Here is a 26,317-nt window from a genome sequence, read left to right as displayed (position 1 = left end):
GGTGAAATAGAGGCAACAATACCTGAGCTCGCAGATTATTATGAGGATCAAATGCTGTAAAGTACAGAAAAGTTCCTTGAATTCCTTCTGTACAAGTCATCACTAATTCATGAATGGGTTTCTCTCCTTCAACTGTTTAATATAGGTCTTTGGCACGTAAAGAGGTGTTAAGTTAGGAATGAGAAAGAGAGGGAGGGAGGAAAACAGCAAGATGGCTGATGGCTGCTATGGATCTCTTCGAAACACATTTCCACCCAAATTACTCAGTGGCTTACATGCTCTCAGGCATCAAGGCCATGACCATTTCTCTTCGCCTTCTTTTTTATATATGCATTTACTCTGACTTAAGCTCAGCAATTGCTTTCTCTGTGAAAGGCCAGATAGTAAATATTTGATACTTTGGACTCTATGTTCTTTGTCTCAACTACCTAGCACTGCCTTTGTAACAAAAATGTAACCATAAACAGTAGTAACTGAAGGGGCATGGCTGCATTCCAAAAAGTATCAAAACTGGTGGCAGCTGGATATGGCCAGCCAACTGGGGAGTAGTGTTTGACCCCTGATCTGACAGGAGTTTAAAGAAATATTCAGTTCTGTTAATATGCCATCCCACTTCATGCTTCTGGTTTTATTCATATACCTTTCCTCTAACAAAATATCTTTGGTTTGTTTGGCTGGTGACCTTCTAGCCATCCTTCAAAACAACATCAGAGACTCAGTTAAGTATTACCTCTGAAGTTAGGCACTGTTATCATATATCCCAGGGAGGTCTTCAACAATATATCCTTTATTCTCCTGCTTTACCTTATAATCAGCTTTCTTTTGATGTGTATAATAATTTACTGGCCATCTGCATATCGCTTTTCTCTATAAGAATTCCTTTAGGGAAGGGAGAGTTCATCTTTTAAATTCAGCTCTTATCATGTGTTTTTTGAAACGTTGGTTCGTTGCGCTGGTTGAAAAATTTAATGTATGATGTATAAATGAAACATTCGCCATGACTTTCTGGAAACTTGGTCTTCCTGGCTTGCAATTTTGGAGGAAAAGTTGCTTCCATTTAAGACTCAGACAACATAAGACAAATAAAAGTAACAATATTTGCCTGCGGTGACCCTCTTCTATTTTTTTTTTTTACTGGAAATCTTTACTAAAGTTTGAATTTGTAGGGTGCCTCATTAGGAGAGATAACCAGATTTACAGCTGAGATTTTGAGAGAAGAAATAATGGAAAAAATCTGAAAGCATTTCCTTATTTTATTCAGACTTGCTCTTTCAAAATAAATAGCTGATTAAAAAAATGACTCAATTCAGACCATATGGTAACATATTATCTTCATCCCATTAAGATCCCAACATTAAGGCAATCTTCATTAAAAGAAAAATGCTTTTAATAGGATTTTTACTATTTTTTATAGCTTCTCTGCCTCCATTTTTAATACACCCCAAAATAAAATTCATACCCACGTTGCAAAAAGGTTCTGTGAATAAGTTACTCATTGACTTCGGGACAGTAAATAGGGTCATCACGAATAAATTTAAAACTAAACTGCACTAAACTAAAATTAAAACTAAATTCACCTCCTACCATCAGCAGAGTTTATAATCCCAGGACTTGCATTTTCTTCAGGGGCGAAATATCTTGTATTTTCTTTTGGCTTTTTCTCTAGCAGTTGTATCAGCTTCAAATATCATTCTGGTGCTTTTCACTGCACTTAGGTCAGAGTTGTCATTAGCTAAGAAATCCTGAGGAAAAAGTCAAACTTATCACGGGAAAACTACGAAAGGAACCAAAAACTCTGTCAGAATATCCGGGTTTGCAGCAGGTAGTAGTAATTATGAAACAGATTCCAGGATGAAAAAAAAAAAAAGTCAAACACTGAATGACTAGTCTGAACATTGCATAGTGAACCAAAAAGCCACAGATGTTTCCAGGTTTATGTCTGAAAATCTGGAAAGATGAATGATTTATATATTTTCATTTTTATGATGGGGGCAAGTGAAGTGAATTGTTCTGTAAGTAACAAGTCATGAGATGTTGGAACATATGCTGGAAAGCTCAGTCACTTGGATGCCAAAATCGGCTTCTCTACTTAGTCCTCACAGCTAACCATATTTTATTTCTGGCTCATGGATTTCTTCTATTTTAATAGAATTTTTTTTATTATTTTATGGAAAAAATGTAGAGGTGACAAATAATTTTTTGACTACTTTAAATATTGCAAAGAAATTTAGGAATTGTTTCAGTTGACGAGGTTTGGTATGAAGGGAAAATTAAGTTGGGAATATACGGTTTTGAAAATATGCTTTCAGGAAAATCTATGTAAGTGATTTCTAAGGAAAGATAAATACAACAGAGTGAAAAGTCTATGTTCTCCCATTTTCTGCATCTATATTCTACAGTCTTAAATATATATATACATCTCTATATATAGATATATAGATATATAGATTAGATATATAGATGTATAGACATCCTTAAGCTCACACTCCAGAAACCTGCTATATCAGGATATTGTCTTCAACATACTCATTGTGGATCACAATATGGACCAATAAATAGTATAGCAATTTATAATAATTAAAATGCTTGTAATATTCCTTTGAATATGATTCAAATGGTATTTACATTAATACATTGACTTAAATGTTAGAATGGCTTTTTTCCTGCCTTACAAGTTTTCTTCCTTGTCTCTCTTTCTCACGCCCAGAATACCGCAGTATGGGCCAGAACCTTACACAAGTGCTGAACGGTTTCTTTCAAACACACCTGAACATTGGTCACTTCTAGTGATAATCCTAACATTTGGCTGAATATTTACAGAAGAAAATTTATGAAAAACTATGCACTAATCACCTGGTCTGGCTAATTCTGTAAAAGTCTAATGTTCTCAGTAGGGAGCATACACAACTACAGAAACCCACCAGGATCCTATCTTCAACCTCCACCATGATATACCGTTCCTGATTTTAAAAACAACATACGGAATCCCCACTTGTGCTAGTAATACTCTAGTTAGGAGATACAAATCACAGCAGTTATTTGAACAAAAAGAAATTAATATAAAGAATTTTCTAACTGGATATAAGGCTGTTAACTTTACCTCAAAGGGTAAAGTGAAAGCATGAAAGCATCATGGAGGTAGCAATTTCACGAAGCAGCTTCCTACCTGTCCCTAAAATCCCAAATGCCTCATGCGTGGAAGACTTTTCAGGAATCTGCAGCTCACCTTGTAATGTCTCTGTCATTTCTGGAAGGTAGCATGTCCCGGAACCCCTGATATCTTTAAACAAAACAAACAAATAAATATCCAACTTTTTTTTCAGTAGGTACAGCAGAAGCATTAGCCTTCTATGATCTTTACATTCTAGAAGTGGAAGCCTCTTACAATATCTTTTACGAAATACACAGTGTTACTTCATATATTTATGATAAATTAGTTGCAATTATTTTAACATTACTGGTAGTACTTATCAAGTGAAAGCACACTTTTTTGGCAGTTTGAACGCTCATACCTACCTCTGTATGTACGGAACTGTTTCTTTTTATTAAAAGCATATTTTCCAAAGCTGATATTTGGTAGAATGGATATGTACCTATATGAAATTCTAGATATAGATACATGGTGTATGATAGATAGACTGATAGATAGGTACAGAGATACAAAGATAGATCTCTACTATACATTTATGTATGAACTAGCACTTTTATTATAGTAAAATAAGCGATGTAGTCTAAACTATTCTCATGCATACTAGTGTGCTGTGAACTGGGTTCCAAATGTTACTCTTTAATACCAAACAACACTTTGTATAAGGTATAAAATGATGACATATTAGAAATATATTACTATGTATAAGACCAATTATATTCTGTGATTTTTGCTCAGAATACCAAACCTTAAAAAATGTGTAAAGTTGGTGGGGCGCCTGGGTGGGTCAGTCAGTTGAGCGTCTGACTTCAGCTCAGGTCATGATCTCACAGTTTGTGAGTTCGAGCCCTGAGTCGGGCTCTGTGCTGACATCTTGGAGCCTGGAGCCTGCTTCAGAATCTGTGTCTCCCTCTCTCTCTGCTCTTCCCGGCTCATGCTTTGTCTCTCTCTCCTTCAATACTAAATTAACATTAAAAAGTATTTAAAACAAAAGAATCATATAAAATTGTTGATTCATCTGTCATACGATAGCATTATACTGAAAAAGTGGTTTTGCTTTGAAATTCTCCTAATTATGTCTCTTAGCACAGCACAGGTATATTCACCAAAACAATTTGATATGTGTGTTAAATATGTATATGAATCACATGCTTGTTAAATACATAACTAGCCACCTATATTTATATTAACTCTCTGTGATTGTTTCATTCCTTACTTCTTTTCTGGTCTCCAGAACAACATATCTAACTGACAAATCTAACTGAACCCTATTTGGATCTCTCAAAGGCATCTAAAATGCAGCAATTTCAAAATGAAACTCTCTCTTCCAGCTTGATCCACTTAAAGTATCTGATTTTTCATAGGGTTAAGGCAAAAATCCTCAGTATGTCATATAACGCATCCATTTGTCAGTCCTTGCTACTCTACACCGTCTCATCAACCATGACCCGTTCCTTTGTCACATCCACATGGACACTCGGTTTTCAAGCTGCATCAAGGGCTCTGCATTTTCTAGTTTATCTGCCCAGATTGTCACCAGGCTCACCCACATATTCCCCAAGTTTGCCCTGTTTCTAGAGGGATTTTTTTTATGTCTTCAAAGGATAGGGAACATCTTTTTCTTACATGTTTATTTGATATAGCCAGGTACATACTAAACTTTGTAATGATAGATTTTTGATTTTTAAATTACCATCTGTTTCCTCCATTAGTCTCAACTTTTGTGTGTGTGAAAGCAGGTGCATCTGTTTTTTTTGGTTTATTGTTATTGTTATTATTGTTTTTTTACTATTACCTGGCACATTTTAGATACTCAACAGACATTTGTTGCAGGAAGAAACAAAAAGAGAATTGGATTCATGGATTATCAAGGAATTTTTTACATGAAAATGTCCTAAGTTTGGTGTCTGATTAAAATAATTTCAAACTCGGGCTCCAACGTGAAGAAACTATAACTTGAAATTTTGTATCATATTTTTATTAGCTATAATGAGCAAGACCTATGTTCTAATGAACATTAAATGAAATAGTATATGTAAATCATGGATGCCAAGCCATATTCTATGTATACATTCTAAAAGAAGTAATTCTCTCCCTCTCTAAATGAAATAACTAAATTTGCAGTGGTTTTCTGAATGCTTCACTACATCCAAATGTAAAAACTTGACATATAATCATAATTTTACCATCAGGTTTCCTAACATGTTGGCAAATCTTTAGAAATTTTAGATGTATGATTTGTTTTCTCCAAATTTAAATCTCATTTTTAAAATCCCAATAAAGCAATCAACTGTTTCAAGATAAATTATATTAATCTAACTTATTTGAAACTTTAAAAATATGTGCCATTAAAGGGAAATAATAGAGCTCTTAATACTTACAGCATATTTACATGTCGTTATAGACTGAATGCCTGTGTCTCCCCCAAATGTATATGCTGAAACCTAATCCCCAATGCAATGGCATGGGAGGTGCGACTTTGAGAGGTGTTAGGTCATGAGGGTGGAGACCTCGTGAATGGGGTTAGTGCTCCTATAAAAGAGACCCCTGAGAATGCCCTTGCTTCTTCATCATAAGAGCACACAGCAGGAGTATGGTTTTCTATGAACAAATAATCCAGTCCTCACCAGATACTGATTTTGCCACCAAGTTGATCTTGGACTTCAGTATCTAGAACTGTGAAAAATAAATTTCTGCTGTTTATAAGCCATGCAGTCTATGGAATTCTGTTATGGCAGCCCAAACATACTAAGATATATTTCTCCAAGTTATATAAATAAATTTTGGCTATTTACTTTCACATGTTGTTTTGCTTTGGGGGCTTGGGGGAGGGGCAAAATTATGCTCAGGGACTGAGTTTTTCTTTGCCAGCAATTTACTTAACACAGGTTCACTGTGGAAATTTCACCAGCCTATAGCATACAGGATGATGTCCCTCAGTAAGCCAATTACGAAATAACATACTCCAAACCAATGATAGATTAATCACACTATTGTTCCAGGCAAGGGGAGACGAAAGAAATAAAGTCCATATTTAGTTGAGGCGTACCTTTATAAAAGCTGGAGCTCAGGACAGATGGCTTGGTCAACCAAGAGCTAACATCCAGCTGCCAGGGCAGAAGTAAAAGTCCCTGGTAGCTACAGCATGATAGAGAAATAAGACCACTGGTATTAATGGGCAAGATGAACCTTGAGGGGCCTCTGCAAGGCTATTGCCACTGCCAGTAAGAATCGCCTTCACTTGACAGGAGCTAATTGTCCAAGGTCTTTGGAGAGCTCTCTGAATCCGCAAAATGTTTCCTTGGCTAGACCAAACACTCTAGGATGGTCCTCACAAACTCTCGGTATCCAGCCTACGTGTCCCCTGTCATCATTGCTTCTTCCTATGTCTTGTATTGGTAAGCCCCGTGGCAACCCTTAGCAGCTGAGCTACTGAGTTCTTATCAGTAAGAACATAAGATGATGACATCTTAACACAACCTAATTACTTTTTGGATAAAAACGACTTTTGTTTGTCTCTGTCATGAACAAGTGAGTTACAACAACTTCACTTAAGTGGATTTGAAATCACATATAACATATATGTGACTATCTACACACACATATGTGCATGTGTTGATAACCTCTTTTAGGGCAGTCCTACTTCCACGTGCCAAAATGTGCTTCGAATATAGCAATTTCTCTTTATCAAGTAGGATACCTACACTGTCATTAAAATCATCATGCTGTAAAAATCCTTTTTGATTGTGTCGCATAAATTTTACAATTTTTTTCTTTTTTAGAATTTTGGTATCACATGTTACTTCCATGAGAATAGCAATTATAAAATCAGTCCTCAAAAAGTTCCAATATGCTTCAAAGGAGTACCGATTCCACTTTCACATTTAATCTGATTAGTACGATTAGATTTTTGTCTGGTTTTCAATGCAATGTCCTAGACCAGTAGAATGCTATCTCCTAAAATAATCAGGGTCAATCAACCAGATAGCTTTGGTATCAATGGATTGACAAGGATCTCCTTTAACATTTTTTTTCTTCTTTTTGCTCAAAGACTTGTAATAACTGATCAAATAATCAGAGTACCAGATGGAATTATGTGAAGGTGTGTGTATATTCAGGTGCTAAGAGACCATCAACAGCCACTACACTGTTATACTTGAAGTTCTGACAGTATATGCAGACTGACCGGAGCATTATTTGGCTGGGGCAGCATAGCTCTTCACCTGGACTCCAGAAGTCTGCTCGCACTTACTCAGAAAAGTTTGCACCATCGCACCCAGGTCTCCATTTTTCCCCCTTTTTATTTTTATAGATATATTAAACATATTACAGAAATTTTAAAAATCATAGTTTTTCAATAACTAAAACAGTACTTCTTCTTTTTTTCAGCTTCCTGTTTGTCCTTATGTAGGTATACTTAATTTTTTTTATATTTATATAACCGTGGATATACTTCTGATTTAGGGTCACTTGTATACAAGATGCTTTGTGCATTCCCCCATGGATGCTTTTGCCATTTTTACGCTGTCTGGGTTCCCTGTTGCAGTTTCAATGGCAACATCTATGTGTCTCTTTGTTAAAGGACTATCTCAAACTTTCAGAGTGCATTTTTCCTGAATTTATGTAAATGCGGAATAAATTGTATATCACATCCTTTACACAAGCATGCTTTAAGAATTATCTCATTGAGATAGAAATAAAATTACCCTCATTCCTTTGTCCCTAGTCAGAATTGGAAATATGACTTACTTTCTCCAACGCTCGCCTCCAGGGGGTGCCACTATGTAATTTAGAGTGATGTCACATACTTTCTTGACCTCCTTCTCTTCTTCACTCTATTTTCGTACTTCCTTACCAGGTTTTCCTGTGGATACTTCCTAGCAAATCACTCTCAAATCTCGCTTCTAAAAACTACTCTGGGAAACCCAATCTAAAATAAGATATGAGGAACAAAATAAACAAATTGTTTAATGGGGATATTTTTTATCTCACGTGTAAAATAATTCTTCATGAAGAAGAAGAATTCTTCATGAAGGCATTTCCTAGATGGTTCTTGGTCAGAATTAGTTAACAGAATTAGTCAACAATTAAGACAGGGTTGATAGGCCAAGTGAAGTAGCTACCATTACTCTCAACACCATCATATTCAGATTCAGTGATGAACAAATTTAAAGATGCCCCTCAAATTTCTGGCTGTCATCATTCTCCTCTGCCCCTCTTCTAGCTCTTCTTTCTAACTGCCAGCCAAGTTGACCACAGCAAACCTAGGACCATCACCAGGAGCTTGACTGTGGCTCACAGAAAAGGCACCTACAGAAGGTCAACAGCTTCCCGTAGACTTCCCCATGAGTTTCCCTCTTCCACTTTGGTAGCTGAAAGAGCTTGGATTCTCTGATTGACTTGAAAAACAGCCTTCAGGGGAGCCTGGGTGGCTCAGTCGGTTAAGCATCCGAGCCCCGCGTGGGGCTCCGGGCTGATGGCTCAAAGCCTGGAGCCTGCTTCCGATTCTGTGTCTCCCTCTCTCTCTGCCCCTCCCCCATTCATGCTCTGTCTCTCTGTCTCAAAAATAAATACTCCCTCTCTCTCTGCCCCTCCCCCATTCATGCTCTGTCTCTCTCTGTCCCAAAAATAAATAAACGTTGAAAAAAAAATTAAAAAAAAAAATAGGGGCGCCTGGGTGGCGCAGTCGGTTAAACGTCCGACTTCAGCCGGGTCACGATCTCGCGGTCCGTGAGTTCGAGCCCCGCGTCAGGCTCTGGGCTGATGGCTCAGAGCCTGGAGCCTGTTTCCGATTCTGTGTCTCCCTCTCTCTCTGCCCCTCCCCCGTTCATGCTCTGTCTCTCTCTGTCCCAAAAAAAAAAAAAATTAAAAATTAAAAAAAAAAATAAACGTTCAAAAAAATTTAAAAAAAAAAGAAAAAACAGTCTTCAGTTATTTTTCCAGACCTTAAATTCCACAGATCTTTTATAATTGTGCAAGATCTAATTTGTACACTCAGTTCCTTCCTTATAACATTCATTGTGACTTATACATATAGTGACTCACACATAACGGACATTGCATAAACATTTGATGAATAAGTTGATGGTGATTTCACTGGGAGAGGTAATTTACTAAGTGACTGGGAAGTTATATGCCCCAAATATTAAGTACTTTCTTTTTCACTAATAGAATTAAGTTCAGTCATAAGCAATGAAGATATTCCTCTAAACATATACTTCCTTATGATATTTAGAATTCATAAAAATCTTTTTTCTTTTTAATTTAGAAAGAAAGCAAAAGAAAGGCATAGGAGTAGAACATTCACATCCCCCGTTGATAATTCAAATTGATCAAGTGCTCAGTGTACAAATCATTGACTGTCTAATTGGAGCATAGATAAATGTGTCCAAGAAAACATGATTCAGTGTCCCTGAAAATAAATTGGACCACACTGAACTTTCTTTTTCCTGCCTAAAAAAAGAAAGACGCTTCTACATAGGCAGCCAGGAAACATTAAGTCATTTCTAGTTAAATATGTGAAAATTTATAAATGACAGCTCAAAATCAAGCCTTGAAAAACAGCGGTGTTTAGATGCTGCCTTTGTGCAAAAAGACCCAAAGTGTCACTTGTTTTATTCTACTTTTCAGTGAGGAAACCTAATAGAAACCACCACGAATTATGTCTTGCCTCATAGAGCCATGATGCTTAACCATGGAAAAGGGGGAGAGAAGGATCCCAAGATTTATCGTGTATGTAAGAAACCATTCAATACAATAAAAACTCATGAAAATTAATATTTTTCAAGCTAAATTATTATAGAAATTATTTATATGTAGATTATTAATAGTGCCCTCATTATTCATTTTCAAGTTACTTAATAAATTCCAGTGGAAGCATTAATATGCTATCTTCATTTCAAGATAGGCATTATTCTGCTGTTTCAACTGGATTGTCAGTTTTTCCTCTTACTCCACTTTTCTTCCCAATAATATTTTTTTAAGTTTATTTATTTATTTTGAGAGAGATAGAGACAGGATGAGTGGGGGAGGGGGTGAGAGAGAGGGAGAGAGAGACAATCCCACGTAGGCTCCATGCTGTCAGTAGAAGTCTGATGTGGGGCTCGAATCAATGAAACCGTGAGATCATGACCTGAGCCAAAATCAAGAGTCAGACGTTTAACCAACTGAGCCACCCATGCACCCCCAATAATGTTATTTCTAATTACTTTTTTTTTTTCAGGAGGGAAAATAAACTATGAGGTGGTCATATAGTAAAATGCTACCTTTAACTCTTATTGAGTTAAACAGCATACAACGCCAGACTGCACATTGGGAAAGCTTTCAATGTGTTTATATGCTAAAGATTTACAGGTGATTCCGATATGAAGCTAGCATTTTCAAACCTCTCTTTCTTTACCATATAAAGCCCTAAAGATATAAATAGGTATAGATAACTATTTGTCTCATAAGTCCGCTAAAGGACATAAGCATTATTTAAGAGTTAAGCAATATTTAATAAAGTTTTTCACACTAAGTAAATTGTGGAAAATACTAGCTCTAGTATCTATTAGCTGTGTGATCCTAACCTCATTTCTCTTCTCTGAAATGCATTTCCATTTGTAAAAACTAGAGACTCTATCTACCAAGCCTACCTTGCAGAGTACTCCTGAAGTTCAATGCAATTAACGAATGTACAAATATGCTTTGTAAACCCTGAGATGGTGCATGGCTGAGAAAACAAACAAAAAAATCCTGAATACTGTGAATTACTTTAAGTAGGTATTTTCATTAACCCCTCTTCCAATCACATCTAAACACCACTTTCCCAGCAACATCTAGGTTTGTGTTTGACCAAATACTTGGCCACCATAACCTAGTTGACACATAAGATTAGCCATCAGAGTAGGTCTTCAATAAATAGAAACTATTTGACACAAACATGAAAACATATGGATATCTTTCACATAAAATAAAACTTATTTTAAAAATAAAAGCATTCACACACACACACACACACACACACACACACACGGAAAATTAAAATGGACTCCACCATTAGGAAACATTGTTCATTGTTCATGTTGCTAATGTTGTAGGGGAATAAAAACAGAAGCACAAAATCTTCACTTAAGAATAATAGATATAGGGGCACCTGGGTGACTTAGTCGGTTAAGCAACCAACTTCGTCTCAGGTCATTATCTTGCAGTTCATAAGTTTAAGCCCCACATCAGGCTCTGTGCTGACAGCTCAGAGCCTAGAACCTGCTTCAGATTCTGTGTCTCCCTCTCTCTCTGCCTCTTCCCCGCTCACATTCTCTCTCTCTCTCTCTCTCTCTCAAAAATAAATAAGCGCTAAAAAATATTTAAAGGGCACCTGGGTGGCTCAGTCGGTGAAGCATCCGACTTCAGCTCAGGTCATGATCTTGCAGTTTGTGAGTTTAAGCCCCACGTCAGGCTTTTTTTTTTTTTTATTTTTTTTCAACGTTTATTTATTTTTGGGACAGAGAGAGACAGAGCATGAACGGGGGAGGGGCAGAGAGAGAGGGAGACACAGAACCGGAAACAGGCTCCAGGCTCTGAGCCATCAGCCCAGAGCCTGACGCGGGGCTCGAACTCACGGACCGCAAGATCGTGACCTGGCTGAAGTCGGACGCTTAACTGACTGCGCCACCCAGGCGCCCCAGGCTTTTTATTTCTTATAAAAATGAACATATTCTTGCCATATGATCCAGCAGTTATGCTCCTTGATGCTCACTCAAAGGAGTTGAAAACTTATGTCCACCCAAAAACCTGAACATTGATGTTTATAGCAACTTTATTTTTAATTGTCAACATTTAGAAGTAATCAAGATGTCTTTTAGTAAGTGAATGGATAAATAATCTGGAGTATGTACAAATAATGAGATAGCCAGCACTAAAAAGCTGTCAAGCCATGAAAAGATATGGTAGAATCTTAAAAGCTAATTGTTAAGTGAAAAAAAGCCAATCTGAGAAGGCAACATGCTGTAGGATTCCAACTATATGCCATTCTGGAAAAGGGAAAATTGTGGAGACCATAAAAGGATCAGTGGTTGCCAGGGGTTTGTGGAGGGAAGAAACTAATGGGCAGAACATCAAGGATTTTAGAAGCAATGTAAATACTCTGTATGATACTAATAATGATGTACACATGTCATTACACCTTTCCCTAAACTCACAGAATGCACAACACAGAAAGGAACTCTGACATCAACTTTGTGCCATGGGTGATTGTGAGATGTCAGTGTTGGTTCATCGGTGGTAACAAACATCGCACTCTGGTAGGGGAGGCTGATAATGAGGGGAGCTGTGCATGTGTGGGGTTATATGGAAAATCTCTGTATTATCCCCTCAGTTTTGTTGTGAGCCTAAAATTCCTCTTAAAAGGTCTTTTAAAAAGTGATCGATATTGTCATTTGTGAAACTGTATTGCAGGAATTAAGATGGGGAGATTGTCAGCCAGGGGCCAGGGAGCATCATACCAGCCTAGCTCTATCTCAAAGTTAGAGGATTTTTGTAATACATGGCATTATCTAGGATCTCCTTCACAAATGATCTTGCCATCATCAAGGGGAGAGAACTTAAGAGAACTAGCTGGGGAGAGAAGGTACCCCGGACACTTGCCAGGGAAAAGTTCAAAATTGTAGCATAAGCTAAACTTTGAAAAAAAAATTAAAACTTTAAAATGGCAATTCAGAAATATTACTAACATATATTTGAGAAAATTCATGGTATCTGTTGAGTGAAACATACAGAATCTATAAATGTCTCAGGCCAATTGTTCAGAATAGGAAAACAGTAAGAATCTATTTGTTAATTGAAACTTTAACTTTTAGCATTTGGAACATGTAATATCATCTCCTACAGAGAGTCATCCATATTTTCTGATCATTAGCTCTCAAATAAATATAAATGTAAATTACCTTTTCCTAGGAAATTAGAAAAGAACAATTTTGTAAACTGCATTATTTGTACTAATCCTCACATTTGCATTTTAAACTCAAAAGGCTAAGATGTGAGAGGGAGTCTCTTTCAGCACTTCTGGGACTCTCTCAAGGAAGAAATAGAGGAAGGGAGAAAGGGAAATTGAGATCAGCTCTGAGATTTTTCTTATTTTCCACAGTAAAAAAAAACCAACATAGTTGTGAAATTTATAAAATCATTCCCAAGCTTTTCTAGCTCTCAGAATTTAAAAGGAACTATATTAGTATCATTTCTTCAACGGCAAATTTGGAACATATTATTTCTACCCTTAAAGGCTTCATATTAAATGAAGATTGATGTGTTAAAGCTGTGGCTACTGGTTTGTGTAGCATATGTGCCAATATCACGAAGGCTAAAACGAGTGGAAAATGTCAGTTTGTAGCCAGGAAACTAAAACAAAGGGAGAAGAAGGAAAAACGCGCCAGGCACCTAGACCCTTAAATCAGCACTGTCGGGAATGTGGCAGACCACTCTCTCTCTTCTCATGGCTTTGGTGTGCAGAGGGACTGAGCTGTCATTTGTGTCATAAGGTTTCACTTAAACAAGGAAATAAACGAAGGTGCAGTGCAAATCAAAACATGGCTTTTGGTTAAACAACCAGAGCATGAATGAATGAGAAGGGTTCCTCTGGCTTATGTTTCATTAGATTCATCACTTAGTTATAATTTCTCTTCATCTGGTAATTCACATTTAATCCTCTGGAAGTTTTCAAACTATATTCTTTAAAACACAACTCAAAAGTCCTGTTCTCATCAAGATGAAAAAAAAACGGATTTCTCCAGAATCCATTTAATATGATCAAATACAATCTCTTGATAGAAGTTTCAAAATCAGTGGAATTGACATATTCTAGTGGTATCTTCCAAATTAGCTGCACTTATCATATTAGAAATATATACAAACAGGAGTGTGTGTGTGTGTGTGTGTGTGTGTGTGCATGTGCGCACGCCCGCGTGTGTGTGTGTGGGGGGGGTGTCTGGGGAAGATTCAAAATTCTTATAACTTATGGTAGTCACAAGAACTTTCCAGAAACTCACAATAATTCCTCTGGTTTTTGACAACAGTGAAAAAACACCACTGTTCACATAAAATGGAAGGAATTCCAGGGTCCTGCCATAGAGGGAACAGAATTCGATGCACACATAACAACACCCAAATTATCTCACATTTAAAAACAAGAAGTCACTTTTGAAATGTTTTTCATTTGGCAGTTTTGATCTTTTGACCACTCACTCATTCCTGACTTACTTTTCCTTCACTATTTCCATGCCCAGTTTCCTTTTTTACCTTGCTTGCCATACACCATTACATTTTTCTTATACTCCTGACATTTTTATTGTTTTGAAAGTTCTAATTTGTTTTCTTATTTATTTTTTCCTAGGCTACATATTATTATTTGAAAGAAATTCAAAATGCAGTGTTTAGGGGCTGCAAATGCTGTTTTTTTAACCCTATTTACACAAGAATCTTCTAATTTTCCTATGTGTTTTGGCATATATATATATATATATATTTTTTTTAATTTTACTTGGTCACACACTAAAGTGAGATCAACTGAAACTAAGATACTTGTTGGCTATATTTATACGTAAATATGTATTTGTTTGTTTCCACAAAGCCCTTGGGAGAGAAGAAGGGAACTTGAGAGTAGAAATGGAAGCACATGGAGTAAATCTTTCTCTTTGAAAAAGTCTCCCACCTAATTGAAAAAATTATCTACTTCTAGATTAGATTGTCATAAATCCCATGCTCAAAATAATTTTTAGAAATGCAAAGTTTCATGTATTTAGAAACTACCGGTAATTTTAGCCTATGACAATAAGAAAAGAGTCTGTCTGTTTAGCTAGAGAAGTACTTACTCAACACTCCACCATTTATGAAGACCTCTGGAAAAGCTTTGTGAAAGATACAGAAGAAATATCTACACATGTGGTGAGTGTTTCAACAAATCACAGTCTTTGCCCAGTGGGAAATTGTGTTAGTAAGTTCTGGCTGCTATAATAAATTACTACAGACTGAATGACTTATAAACAGCAGAAGTTTACTGCTTACATTCTGAAGACTGGAAGTCCTAGACCAATGTGCTTGAATGGTCAAATTTGAGTGAAGACCGTCTTTCCAGTTGTCAAGTGCCACCTTTCCAGTGACTTCTTGCTGTGTCCTCACATGGAGGGGGTATGGGGCACTGTGATCTTTTATAAGAGCCCTGATCCCATTCATGAGGGATCTACCCTCACAACTCAAGCACCTGGCGAAGTCTTCATCTTCTAATACCATTGCACTGGGTATTAGGATTTTAACATAAATTTTAGGGGGACATTCAGACCATAGCACTCTGACTCTGGTCCCCCCCAACATCATGTCCTTCTCATATATCATTCAAAAGTCTACATCCAAAGTCTCATTTAAATATCACTTGAACCAGATATGCGTGAGAATCTAGGCTGCAAAACTATGAGATCAAATATGTAATATGCTTCTAAAACACAACTTCAGGACAGCCATTGGATAGATATTCCATTTCAAAAGGGAGGGATAACAGGCCCTGAACAATTCCAAAGCCTTAACATCCACTAAGGTGGGGAGTGCTGCCCTCTGAACATACCAAAGCTATGATTCTACTTTCTGGGCACATTGAGATGGAGATCCTCCCTCAGAACACCCTCGGCAGTTCCCAACTCAAAGCTTTAATTCTGAGCACAGTCTGTTTGTGGTTCTTATAGTTTGGAATCCCATGCCTGTGTTTCTTCTGGGCTGGAATCTAACACTTGTGACTCTATAGGTTTGAACTTTTGAGGGCAAATTTGCCCTTTTGTTCACTGAGCGTCACCCTAGGGAGAGTTCTCGGTGGTCCCCTACCCGGATCCAGAACCCTAGAGCTCCAGTAGGCTCCATCCTTGAAAAGCTAGGTGGAGACGTGGAAGAAGTCTCTCCACCTGTGATGAGTATCCATTCGAGAAAATCACAGTTTTCATTCACCTAGTGGGAAGTAAACAAAGAACAGTCTGTAACTTCAAGACCTTTAAAATAAACAGTTTGGGGTACCTGGCCGGCTCAGTAGCTTAATTGACCAACTTTTGATTTTGGCTCAGGTCATGATTTCAGGGTCGTGAGATTGAGCTCCATGACAGGCTCTGCACTGACAGCACAGAGCCTGCTTAAGATTCTCTCTCCCCGGGTGCCTGGGTGGTTCAGTCAGCTAAGCGTCCGACTTTGGCTCAGGTCATGAACTTGTGGTTTATGGGTTTGAGCCCCACGTAGGGCTCTGTCCTGACAGCTCAGAGCCTGGATCTGCTTTGGATTCTGTGTCTCCCTCTCTCTCTGCCCCTCCCCGGCTTGCACTCTGTCTGTCTCTCTCTCTCTCTCTCAAAAATAAATACATGTTAAAAAAAAGATTCTTTCTCTTCTTCTCCCTTGCCCTCCCCCAACAAAAACAACAACAGAAAGTGGTTTGAGAAACAAGATGTTAAAGTGAAAATATTTAAGTTACAACTTATATGTAATATTGCTGTTCCAATGGAATAATTGTTTTAATATCATGCGTAATTAATATTCAACAGGACTGCCTAGAAAATTATTGCTGTAAAAATTCAAAAGAGTGCAAGCACGTTGGTCTGAGAACATCAGAGAAGTTTTGGAGAGTCGTAAGGATCTGAGCTGAGTGACAATGATTCGGTCAGATTTGAACAGGGACTGAATGTTCAGAGAGAACAAAGATTAACCATAAAGTTTTCCACCAGCAACTCAATTGTCTGAGATGGAATTAAAAATTTGACTGGAGGACAGAGAAGGAAATTATAATTTTAAGAATAAATATGAACTAAAGTTAAATATTGTTTGCAGCATAATCTGAGCATGAAAAATCTTTTACACTTTTTCCTATGACTTCTGTACATCCATTTTAGTATGATTAATTAATGGCTAATGTCTTTCTTTTATTGAAGACTTAATAATGAAGGAAGGTTGAAAAATAAAGGGGAAAAATAACATGTGGATAGAAGAGAATAACTTTACTTAGTGTCAGATATTATGACCATATAAAAATGCTAGACAGTCTTGTGTCAAATTATAATAATTCAAATAAAAATGTCACAAGCATTCTTATCTCATGATTCACCTAGAAATATTAGGCTACCATAGATCGTTAGTTACCAACTAGGAAAAGTAAAATTAAAAAATTCTTATTTCCAGTAGCAACAAGAGCATAATGTAACTAGAAAACACATAAGAAAACCATGCAAATTCTTGACAAAAAATTTTATAAAAAATTATTGAAAGACACAAAGAGATGTGAAAAAATGAAGAGATATACCATGTTAATGAGTTATAAAGCTGTCATTATAGCAAAATTAATCTATAATTCAATACAATTATAAAAATATATAACACCTTATTTTTCTTAGAATTTGACAAGACATCCCTCAAATTCACATGAAACAGAAAAGTGCCAAAAATAGTCAAGATAATGTTGACGAAGAGTAAGCAAAGATATGGAGTTTGTACTTGTAGACATTAAGACAGACTATATCAACAATCTAATGAAGACACTGCAGTTTGGCACTTAGAAGACAAATGGGGTAATGAAGTCTGGGTTAGAAACAGATTCTTATAGACGTGCAACTTGGTATATGATAGAGGTACCGTCGCAAACACGTGTGATGTTAATAAATTATCTAATATATGGAAGTCTCCCTTTCATAACAAAAATAAATTCCAGAGTAAAACTTTTCCAGGTTGAAGTTTCCAGTATGAAGTAGTTATTTTCTTCAATGCTCTAGAAAAGCACTCCATACGAGGAGAAAAAGAAAAGAAACACATGCACGTGAGTGCACACACACACGCACACACAGCAACTTTTAGAAATTTTAAAAATACAAAAATGTAGAAATCCATAAGCATTCTTGGCTATCAGGTAGGGTCATGGAACGACATTAACAGAGAAGAAACGTAACTACAGGATTCAGAAAAAGCTAGCAAAGCATACTACTCTAACGTTCCAGAAGAAAGGGTATAGCCTGATGGACAGAAGCAAAATCCCGTTTTGACCTTTATAATAAAAGCATGATGCATGGGTTGTCATTGGGAGTTTCCAAGAGTGACTATGGTTTCCAGAAGAAACTAGAACGGTCAATTGTAGAGTTGCTTCAAGATACCATGCTCTGTATCTTACTCCAGTCTCACCGATGTGTCAGGTAATGGTGGAGTAAGTTATGTGTCTTTTGTTATGAAGACTAAAAACATAAAAAATTGTAAATGATTTACCTTTTCTTAAACAAGAATGATTTGAGATTATTTCTAGTCCTATCACTCTCTCACTGGATACAGAGCATGACTTTGGCTGGTATACCGCGTACGAGTTTTATCAGTCTTGTGTATCAGAGCAGAACGAATGGATTGAAAGTCACTCCAGGGTTTGTACTCCTTTTATGTTAAACTTATTAATGCCAGATGCCTTTCTAGTCAGAGACATGCATTTTGACAAGATTCTACATCCATATATACCAAAGTATATATATAAGTGGACTTTAATCCGTTTTCCTCTAGGCCCCCACTGTGGACCAGGGAAATTCTGAGAAGCTTCCCTTGCAACAGTGCCTTTTTGCCCTGATGTTTGTTGGGCAGAGGCTCAGCAGGGAAGTTGGGCATGTTTGTCCCTAGTACATTTCAAGAACACCCACAAAACCCAAAATTAAAATTATTTAAAGCAAGATTTTTTTTCCCCTCATCTTCTATTTCCACATTTGTGGCCTGATGGAATTTCTCCTCGGGAGAAAAGAGGCAGCTGAAGAAAATCTACCAGCCAAAGAATCATTTCCACAAAATATCTCTCTGTCAACACCTTAATGCGAGCAGAGACTCTTCCTGATCCTCAAACCAGCACCAGAGTGTGTAAGACGGACTCAACAGTGGGTGCTCAGGCCTACACACCTGAAAGGAAGCCTTTGTCTTTCATTAAAAAAAAGGGAAGTAATCAAGAATTCAGGAATGTTTTTATTACATCTCACAGAGTCCCTTTGATTGCTGTATTGCTCATTCTTTTTCCATCGCTCCATAAAGATGGGAGAGAATACTGAGTGGTGAAAGCTGGTGGAAGCATTAATCTTTTATATCCATTCTAAGTAGTTGCTTTATCTGACAAAATGTTTCCTTCTGGGGAAGAGGTGTTTGCATTATTCCCAATCTCCTTTTTGTCTTTAATCAGGAAGGTACTACTGTATTTCAGGACATTCTCTATCACATATAACTTCGCCTGTTTGTTTTTCAGCATTTGGTCTTGCTTTAGGATTTGATGGAGAGTTTTGGATTTTATGAAGTGGTACCATTAGGATTCAACAGTGGTGCCATGTGCTTTTTTAAAAATAGAATATGTACATTTTTTTAAAAAAAGAAGACTTCTACTGGGGCACCGGGGTGGCTAAGTCAGTTAAGCGTCTGACTTCGGCTCAGGTCATGATCTCATGGTCCATGACTTTGAGCCCCACATTGGACTCTGTGGTGACAGCTCAGAGCCTGGAGTCTGCTTTGGATTCTGTGTCTCCCTTTCTCTCTGCCCCTTTCCCACTCATGCTCTGTCTCTATCTCTCAAAAAATAAATAAACATTTAAAAATAAATAGGGGCGCCTGGATGGCGCAGTCGGTTAAGCGTCCGACTTCAGCCAGGTCACCATCTCGCGGTCCGTGGGTTCAAGCCCCGCGTCAGGCTCTGGGCTGATGGCTCAGAGCCTGGAGCCTGTTTCCGATTCTGTGTCTCCCTCTCTCTCTGCCCCTCCCCTGTTCATGCTCTGTCTCTCTCTGTCCCACAAATAAATAAACGTTGAAAAAAAATTTAAAAATAAATAAATAAGACTTCTAAGGTTATTGATCAAGCGTATTTTTTCTAGTCTTTCTCATTTATTTATTCATTCCATTGATTATATTGATCCCTTACTATGCAATAGGTCACAGACTGCATTTTGTGAGACGTTATTTTTGCTATTCAAAGTGCTTAATTTCTTGGAATTGAAAGAAGTGTAAAAATATATCCTCTTAAGTAAAAATGATATGCATAGAGTTTGTGGTAAAAATAATAAACTCAGGCCACGGGGGAGATTTAGATTTCAGAGATTTAGATCTACATTTCATCTGGGTGGATCTGATCAGAGGATATCATTTAGTTGAAGATATATATAGACACAGGGATGATTTTTCGTAAAAGAATGGGCTAAAAATCAAGTTGATAAAAATCTGGAAACAAGTTCAAAATTAAATAATAATATAATAAAATAATAGCTAGGACCATTGTAAATTAAAAATACACTGTACTCATATCTTATCTCACACCTTATAAAGGTACAACTGCACTGTGTCGCACTTTCTTTTTCTTCCCTCCCATGCAGACCTGATGCTTGATGCTAAGGTAGTCATCCTATAAGCGTGAGAGAAAATGCAAGAGAATCTTAGAGTCCCCAAGCCTGACAGAGTGACGCTGCTGAACCAACGCAAGCAGTAGCCTCTTCTCAGGTGAGCAAAATAAATCCTACTGATTTCAACTACTGTAAGTTACATTTTACTACAATGAGCAATGATTCTCAATTGGTGTGTGTGTGTGTGTGTGTGTGTGTGAGAGAGAGAGAGAGAGAGAGAGAGAGGAGGAGGAGGAGGATTTTGCCTGTAAAAGGGCATTTGACAATATCTGGAGACATTTTGAATTGTCACGACCAAGTACTACTGGCTTCTGGTGAGTAGAGGAGCCCAGAAATGCTGTTAAACATCCTACAGTGGCATACAGGTTGACCCCCCGAAACAAGGGAGTATCTGGCTGCAAATTTCAATAGTGCCAGGGTTGAGAATACTAAAAGAGTTATACAAAACCAACGTTGTGGTCTGTATGTTTGTGTCCCCCTCAAAATACATGTGGTAAAATCCTAATCTCCAAACACGATGGCATTAGAAGATGTGGCTGATGGGAAGTCCTGAAGCCCTCCAGACTTGGATTAGTGCCTTATAAGAGAGACCCCACAGAGATCCCTTGCCTCTTCCACCACATGAGGACACAGCAAGAAGGCTCTACCTATGAACCAGGCAGAAGACCCTCACCCGCCACCACATGGAATCTTCCAGTATCTTCATCTTTAATGTCCCAGCCTCAAGAACTGTGAGAAATAGGTTTCTATTTTTTTATAAGCTGTGCAAGCTGGTGGTATTTTGTTACAACGGTCCGAATGGACTAGGACAACCAGTTAGGAGAACATCTCTAATTGATTATCCTACTGCTTCTTCATTTTACCCGCGGAGAATGACCAGTATGTTTTCGTGTTGCACTGTACTTACCACACCATGATCCAATCAGTCCTTCCCATTACACCTGTTCATAGCTGTGCTATTTGTAACAGCTGCTGCCTGGACCACTTGCGTGTGATGAAGTTTGTAATTCTGGGTTTGTGTTGGCTCACTTCGCGGCAAGAGCACCAGCCAGTTGCCCCAGGCTGTGAGGGTCCGCACAGTGTCCAACCTGCCCGGAGGTGTCCTCAGAAGCAACCTACCGAATGAATGAGGCCTTGTTTCTGAATTGTTAGGAAACGAAAAATACACATATTCCGAACGTGCGTTAATCATAAAAATACATGTATTAGATTTTGATAAGAGAAATAATCGTCCTCTGTTGCGTAGTTCACAGAGTGATGAGTGAATTTGGTTTCTTCTGAACTTAACACAAAACCAAACTTTTCCCTTTATAGTAATGGTTGAGTCAAAATATTGAAGCATTTTTCCTTATTCCTTTATTGTTGACAGTAAATAAGTTGAATAAAAGAGCTAGTTTGAATAAAAGAACAGACTTGAATCTGTTGTAATGTGGCATAATAACTCTAAAAAATTTAATGTTTTATGCACTTTTCACCAATTTATAATAATCACTTTTTTAGTTTGCACATTTCAGAAATATTTTGCACTATCTCTAATCATCTATACACTAGGTATTTTCTCAGAATATTTTTACAAAAGTAAACATTTTTACAAAACTAAACTGAAAGTAGGAATTCTACATATCGATTAATCAGGATGAAAACTGGTTGAAACATGAAGATTAATATTTTAGCATTTTATAATAAAAGCATAAATATATTACATAAGTGTAATTCTATAAATCTAATGATTGTTTTGCCAGAGTGTAGTGTAACACTAAGCAGTAAGCAATAGTAACACATATTATAATAATAAAAATTACTGGCTTTTTGGAGCACTTGGTAGCAGGCACTTTCTAAACATTCTGCGTGTGTTATAGTATTTAATCCTTACAACACCCTTAAGATCAACACCATGATTATGTCCAATTTTCAGGTGATGAAATATAGATGCAATTTACCTGAGATAATACAAGTAGTGATGGCATCAATATGCAAACTCTTTTTTTACAACTGAAATATTATATGACATCAAAATAGATGAAACAGACAAAGCAGAAATAACCTGCTGGTGATCCGATGAAAAGATGCATGTGGCTTCTGGCTCATTTCCTTAGGCCAAAACCACCTGATTTGGGGTGCCAGTTTTCCGGAAAAAAATGTGTCATTATTGTGTTTCTATATATACACCGATAGACAATTGTTATAGGTTATTTATGTACTACTAAGTATCTAATAAATACAAGCACTTTTGCATTTACTCATTTTAGTAGTTTGAATGTTGCCTGTTTAGCTCTGAAAGAAAATGTCAAAATGCTAAGAGTTTTGAGTTTGGATTTGTCGTGTTTTGTATGTAAGTTTTGACTCTCCACTCACGGGCTAGGTGAGGCTCTGACAATATTTCACCTTCCTGAGACTGCTGGTCTGTAATATGTGGAATTGGCCCCTTCCTCCGCCATTTGCCTTATTTGTAGGTAAAGATCCTAGTTCATTGCCAGGGATATATTAGCTAATCAATAAATGACAGCTAGTTTTTACTGTGCTTTCAGTAAGTTAGCAAAAATTAATAAATATTAATGTTAAGTTTCCAGGTGTCATCAATGCTACCATTACTATATTCTACTTATTTCCAATTTTTACTCTATAATAGCTCCCACTCATCAGGTGATGTGTTTAGTTACATGACCCATCACTTAACCTAGAACATTTGTCAGAAATATAAGTGCACTTATCAAGTATTTGCCACATCCATAGCTCATCTGCAGCTAACCATATTGACTTTGAAAGAGAAAACGTAATTTCTAGGGATGTTTACACTTGATATTTGCTGACATGGTTCTTAAGTTCGCTAAATAAGATTTTTCTTTTTCAAAAGATATTTAGATCTTTCAAGGTGTATTCCACGTGATCCAGGTTTTCCAAGTGCTTTGGATGATAAAATTACATAAAAATAAAATGTATAATAATCTTAAGAATTAACTATTTTGACATGGGAATATATTGCATTAAATAATCTTACAAAGTGGATTGTACCGTATTCACTCTACAGTGTAGACTACAGGGTGATGATTTTAGATAAATATTCCAGATTATCTAGCTTAAATATGTGACTAATGAGGTAAACTTATAGGTTTATTTACATTAAAGATCAACCAGCTTTGCTTTGCTCAATGGAAACAGATTGCACTCCAACCACTAGCTAGCCTTATCACCAATGAATGAAAATAATCATACGGAATTGTAAGACATGGAAGCATTTAGTCAAAGTTCATTATCACAATTAGATAAAGTCTTCTGAATTGTAAGCCGATAATATCAAAATAATACACAAAAGATACATTTCTCAAGTAAATAAAAATAAATAAAACATGTTTCAATTCTTATTTTACTTTTACTGGAGGGTCCATGAAAGATTTACTTTTGCATGTGATGCCATTAATAGATCTAGAACTCCTTTACATGTTGTAAAATGTGACCAACCCTGCCTAGCATTCAAAGCCACTCAACCGATGTTCTACATTTCAAAGTCTTCTCTCTCATTAGTCTTATTGTGTTTCATTCATGACAATTCCTGAACATGTCATATTGTCTGTGCCTTTATTCTTTGTTTGACCCTCTTGTCTTTTCACTCTCCTTACCCATCATAGCTCATAGCCTTTTTTTTAATGCATTGTCAATAAAAACTATTATCAGTAAAAAATATATAAATGAAAAATCACTATACTTTAAAAATACAGTTATGTAAATTAAATGCAACTTGTTCCTCAGAATAACCCAATGCATTAAGTAGCATGATCAGAGTAAACCAAATTTAAGGATGAAGAAATTTAAATGCAATGACACTGATTTTGTCACACTGAAAGTTAGTAATAAGGTGCCCAAGGTCACCATGATTCTATTTCTGTGCTTTCAAAATGTCACACTTGACTGCTCTATAGTCTTTACAACAGCTGGGGCTTCTTAAGTTTTTTACATGGTATAAGAACCCTTCATCTTGTCTGTCAAGTTATCTATGACCTATGTGTGATTTCCCTTGGAAATAGGAGTAAAGAGGATCCTCTTGAGGACTTTTTAATAGATTTTCCTAAAAGGTACAGAACATCCACCCAAGACTCTTGACGGATCGCTAGCCAGTTTTCTCTACTTTCCAAAATTCCCTTGAATGCCAAATACTTGCTCTGTCACCCCTAGACCAATTCTTCTCATACACTTGAATCTTTTTAAGTTCCGTAAGATTTTATCCTGCTGTAGACATTTCACTGAATTCTGAACCTTCTCTTCAATCAAACTGTTCATGTTACAGCTGACAGCATATCACACTTAGAGGGCTTTTTCACTGATCCTTTTCTGTGAACCCTTTATTATATGTTTCAATAGAGCCTTAGAAAGAGAAAATTAGTTAGATAAATCTGGCAAATAGCAGAGAAGAGAAATGTAAAAATTAAAGTTATATCAAAATTCAAGAATGTGGGAACCTGAGGTTCACAAACATCAATTTTGGGAAAAACAACCTACTCCACTTACAGGGAAAGAATATAAAAACTTGTTTTTCTCTGGATAGAGAACATGTGTGTGAGAGAGAGAAAAGAGAGATCATGCCTGAATTACCATATTACAAAACAAATAGGCATAATGAATTCTTGGGAAATAAACATTTAGAGAAAAATAAGGAAAGTTTTCATGAGCATGGTATTCAGGTACTCTCACATTTAAAATAATGCTTTTCCCTGAAAAAAATTAAAAAGGTGTTAAGTTTCCAAGTGGGGAGTGGAGAGTATGCACCACTTTTTCTACCAGAAATTGAAGGAAACGCTGAAGACAGATAAAAGAAAAAAAAATAGTTCAAGTTTAAAATCAAGTCTACTTGGAAACCAATTTGACAATAAATTGTATTTAAAAAAATAAAAAATCAACTAAATAAAATAAAATAAAATCAATTCTACTGTATCAAAAGTATGCTTTCATATAAAATTATATACTAATTTTAGCAAATGTAAACTTTAGTCTTTTTATTTAATTGTAAATCATTTGAAAACTCATCCTCAGGCTCTGATCAATATGTAGGTATGGACAAAACAAGGCAGTGTTTCCCAGATTACAAACAGATGCTCCACAGGATAAATTAAAACATGTGTACATGCTATGATTTTGCCTATTATTCAACAACACAAAAATGACATAGATGGAAAAATTCAATACCTCTAACTTGATGGCTGTTTTAAAGAATAAACTAATTGCACATAGTATTGATGTGTTTTTCACTATGTCATCTTTTATTTTGATTTTTACTATGGTAATATAAAGTTTTAGACTGTAAGCAAAAACTAACAAAATGCTTTGGTATGTGTTTCTCCCAACCACCAGTAAGGCTATCTGCAATTCATTTTAAGTTCATAATTTGAAAAATCTCTTTTGGTGTTGACATTTTACTCCTCTTGGTATTCAGTGAATAATTAAGCCAAATCCTGCCTTCTAGAAAACTTCATTGTAAGGAAATATGATCCATTAATCAGAAATATATAACCACTCACAAATAATCAAGTGACATCTAAAAGAACTGGCTCTGGGGCACCTGTGTGGCTCAGTCTGTTAAGCGTCCGACTTCAGCTCAGGTCATGATCTTGCGGTTTGTGGGTTTGAGCCCCGCGTACGGCTCTGTGCTGACAGCTCAGAGCCTAGACTCTACTCAGATTCTGTGTCTCCCTCTCTCTCCCCCTCCATGGCTGACACTCTGTCTTTCTCTCTTTCAAAAATAAATAAACATTAAATTTTTAAAAAAAGAATAAATAAATATTAAAATAAT

General features: G+C 36.7%; 1 long non-coding RNA gene across 1 annotated transcript; it reads right to left on the bottom strand.

The window, feature by feature from the left end:
* Positions 1-1,272: 1,272 nt before the first annotated feature.
* On the bottom strand, positions 1,273-24,931 carry LOC128316092 (uncharacterized). The gene is made up of 5 exons (XR_008299577.1): positions 22,580-24,931; positions 21,443-21,650; positions 15,992-16,111; positions 3,227-3,280; positions 1,273-1,742 (listed from the first exon to the last, which is right to left on the bottom strand). It is a non-coding gene; the product is annotated as an uncharacterized LOC128316092 (long non-coding RNA).
* Between the last annotated feature and the right edge of the window lie 1,386 nt (positions 24,932-26,317).

The sequence above is a fragment of the Acinonyx jubatus genome, chromosome B3, assembly GCF_027475565.1.
Source record: "Acinonyx jubatus isolate Ajub_Pintada_27869175 chromosome B3, VMU_Ajub_asm_v1.0, whole genome shotgun sequence".
NCBI lineage: Eukaryota > Metazoa > Chordata > Mammalia > Carnivora > Felidae > Acinonyx > Acinonyx jubatus.
This window is presented reverse-complemented; position numbering and strand designations above follow the sequence as displayed.